The sequence below is a fragment of the Sinocyclocheilus anshuiensis genome, unplaced genomic scaffold, assembly GCF_001515605.1.
Source record: "Sinocyclocheilus anshuiensis isolate Anshui unplaced genomic scaffold, SAMN03320099.WGS_v1.1 scaffold562, whole genome shotgun sequence".
In the NCBI taxonomy this organism is placed as follows: Eukaryota; Metazoa; Chordata; class Actinopteri; order Cypriniformes; family Cyprinidae; genus Sinocyclocheilus; species Sinocyclocheilus anshuiensis.
Window position 1 is genome coordinate 225,072 of NW_015544158.1, and position 4,276 is coordinate 229,347.

A 4,276-nucleotide genomic window follows, 5' to 3' on the forward strand; every position below is an offset into this window, starting at 1 on the left:
TTTTTCTCCCTTTTATGACATTATGTCTTGTAAGGGGCAAAATATTGAGACCCCTTTATCCAGTTTCAAAGGGTTTCATTCTAATTAGTCAAGGACCCTAATTCTTTTATGACTAGTAGCTTATGAGTCCATTATAATGTTGAAATTCAGACAAGTAACGAGTTTACATTTACATTATTATATGAAATCACCTACTACAGTCAGCCATTGAATACCATGGGCCTAAAAAAAATGTGTAATTTTCTTTCAGGTATACCTTTTTTTATTATATAGATGTAATATTTTCTTCATTCTATTTATTTTTATTTATTTATTTTCTTTTAACTAACACACCAATACCTGCATCTTCAGTAATAAGTAAATAAATAAATAAACATATAAATAAATAAACAAGCAAAATATTAAACAAATAAATATAATATAATATAATATATAAACAAATAAATAAACAAACAAAATATTGAAATAATCATATATTTTAAAAAGAATATCATTAATTTCATGAATATCAAGGACTTTTGTCAGGGTTAATCCATTTGACCTAATCAATATGTGCCTATTCATAAAATGTGATATTTTACATATTTACATCACAAAGTATAGTATGCAAAAATGTTTATGTAAATGTTAGATGTAATATTTTCTTCATTCTATTTATTTTTATTTATTTATTTTCTTTTAACTAACACACCAATACCTGCATCTTCAGTAATAAGTAAATAAATAAATAAACATATAAATAAATAAACAAGCAAAATATTAAACAAATAAATATAATATAATATAATATATAAACAAATAAATAAACAAACAAAATATTGAAATAATCATATATTTTAAAAAGAATATCATTAATTTCATGAATATCAAGGACTTTTGTCAGGGTTTTCCATTTGACCTAATCAATATGTGCCTATTTGACCTAATCAATATGGGCCTATTTGACCTAATCAATATGTGCCTATATGACCTAATCAATATGTGCCTATTTGACCTAATCAATATGAATTGATTTATGAACCTATTTATGAAATTTATGAACCTATTCATAAAATATGTGATATTTTACATATTTACATCACAAAATATAGTATGCAAATATGTTATAAATTTATAAAACTACTTGTACCGTCACTGCAGTACTCCTTGTAGGCTACTTGTAGGGTACTTATAATAAAACTGCTTATGTAAGGGAAAGTTAACCCAAAAATGGAAATTGTGTCATCATTTAGTCACCCTCAAGTTGCCAAACCTATGAGATTCTTTCTTCTGTTGAGCACAAAAGACGATATTTTGCAGAATGTTGGTAACCAAACAATTAAATGCATAATTTTCTTTCAGGTATACCTTTTTTATTATATAGATATGTATTATATTTTCTTCATTCTATTTATTTTTATTTATTTATTTATTTTCATTTAACTTTTTATACACAATACCCTGTTGGGGAAACTTAATGGCTGCACTTTGTTCTGCACTATGTTCCACCACTTTCAGACAAATGGATTTGTTGTGTTTTCATATTCAAGAGATTATAAGCTAGATGCAACTTTTTTGGGGTTTGCATCGACTGTTCTTCGACTTTTATGCATAATAAATTTCTTTATGAATAAAGATTGATCTGTTGAAAGCAGTTATTTTGAGTTAGATGCCAAATGCTCTCCTCCTATTCAAATTTTACATTGAAAGGGTGCATACAACATATTTGCCCACCGGCAATAGTTGCTGCACATTCAAAAATGATTTTCAAAAAAAAAAAAAACCCCGAGGAAAATAAATGCAGAACATGTTCACATAGGAAACTATTAATATGACTATATGCATGAAACCATTCAGGAAAATGTGGGCAAAAATGGGTTAAACGATGTTCAGTTGGTACTAAATTAATTAAAAAATTTTATTCAGAGGGCCAAATTTGTTGTAATATGGCCAAAAAGTAAGATGAAATTAATATATCTTGTGTAAATCTATGTTTCAATCGATCAATTGTCCCTAATATGTCTTACTAAAATTATATTTAAATGCTTAGTTTTATGATCAAAGCTCTATAGTTTTAATTGTGGTGGGCAAATAATGCAATGCAATACAATGATGATTGAGAAATGTGCAAATAAATGTTCCTCAAAAGCCTGTTGTATCATACTTGACATACATTTAAACGAGATTTCTAAATATATGCATGCAAGTAAACCTAAGGTTTTTTTAGTCCAGTAAAGTAATTTTTATGCTAACTTTATAAAAAAAGATCTTTCACTCAAGATTTCACAGTAAAAGACACGTGTGCCACAACCTGAAGGTACACATTTTTACAATTATACTAAAAGAGTACTTAGGGGTAGATTGGGTACAGTTGGTACACTTTTTGCTTTTTCCGTTACCACACCAAAACTAGGGACTGAAAAGAAGTGATTTTTCATGACATTTCCTTTACTTGTCTACTAAAATATTAATAATTATTAACATCCATAAGTAGGTCATATTTGCCTCATAAACACAAGAGTGTACCCGAGTACAGTTGAGACACCCATCCATAATGATGGAAAAATGCTTCACCAAGTCATTGCACATGTAAAATACCTTTAAAAATGAGAATTCAACAGTTTTTATTTCCATTCAGTATTTTATTTGATTATTTGTTTAGTTCAAAGTAGTTCATTGGTAAAACATTGTACAGTAATGGCAAACAGCGATACAATATTTAATTTCAGTTCATCATTTTTAGTAACAGTTGAAAAGTTGAGTAATAGTAAAAAACATTGAACAATTGCAAACAGCAATAATAAAAGGTCATTCAGTCTACGCACTCACTCAGTCACCTCTGTCACTTACAGTGGTGGCAAATGTAGTTTTGGCCTCCATCAGTGCATTCTACATGTTTTAACCCAAAATACATTGAAAGGGTGCATACAACATATTTGCCCACCGGCAATAGTTGCTGCACATTCAAAAATGATTTTCAAAAAAAAAAAAAACCCCGAGGAAAATAAATGCAGAACATGTTCACATAGGAAACTATTAATATGACTATATGCATGAAACCATTCAGGAAAATGTGGGCAAAAATGGGTTAAACGATGTTCAGTTGGTACTAAATTAATTAAAAAATTTTATTCAGAGGGCCAAATTTGTTGTAATATGGCCAAAAAGTAAGATGAAATTAATATATCTTGTGTAAATCTATGTTTCAATCGATCAATTGTCCCTAATATGTCTTACTAAAATTATATTTAAATGCTTAGTTTTATGATCAAAGCTCTATAGTTTTAATTGTGGTGGGCAAATAATGCAATGCAATACAATGATGATTGAGAAATGTGCAAATAAATGTTCCTCAAAAGCCTGTTGTATCATACTTGACATACATTTAAACGAGATTTCTAAATATATGCATGCAAGTAAACCTAAGGTTTTTTTAGTCCAGTAAAGTAATTTTTATGCTAACTTTATAAAAAAAGATCTTTCACTCAAGATTTCACAGTAAAAGACACGTGTGCCACAACCTGAAGGTACACATTTTTACAATTATACTAAAAGAGTACTTAGGGGTAGATTGGGTACAGTTGGTACACTTTTTGCTTTTTCCGTTACCACACCAAAACTAGGGACTGAAAAGAAGTGATTTTTCATGACACATTTCCTACTTGGGTAGATTGGGTACAGTTGGTACACTTTTTGCTTTTTCCGTTACCACACCAAAACTAGGGACTGAAAAGAAGTGATTTTTCATGACATTTCCTTTACTTGTCTACTAAAATATTAATAATTATTAACATCCATAAGTAGGTCATATTTGCCTCATAAACACAAGAGTGTACCCGAGTACAGTTGAGACACCCATCCATAATGATGGAAAAATGCTTCACCAAGTCATTGCACATGTAAAATACCTTTAAAAATGAGAATTCAACAGTTTTTATTTCCATTCAGTATTTTATTTGATTATTTGTTTAGTTCAAAGTAGTTCATTGGTAAAACATTGTACAGTAATGGCAAACAGCGATACAATATTTAATTTCAGTTCATCATTTTTAGTAACAGTTGAAAAGTTGAGTAATAGTAAAAAACATTGAACAATTGCAAACAGCAATAATAAAACTGATCAAATGCAAACAATAACCTAATAAACATAATAACAATAAACATAATAAATAAAATATAATAACAATAGCCTAATAAACCATAAAAACAAAACAAAGGTCATTCAGTCACCTAGGCCAGTGGTTCCCAACCCTGGTCCTGGAGGCACCCCAACACTGCACATTTTGCATGTCTCCTT

General features: G+C 29.1%; 1 protein-coding gene across 1 annotated transcript in view; it reads left to right on the forward strand.

Annotated features, from left to right (window-relative positions):
• dcun1d2a (DCN1, defective in cullin neddylation 1, domain containing 2a) overlaps positions 1 to 4,276 on the forward strand; it is a 15,713-nt gene that overhangs the window by 1,735 nt on the left and 9,702 nt on the right. The gene's annotated exons all lie outside the window — the stretch shown is intronic.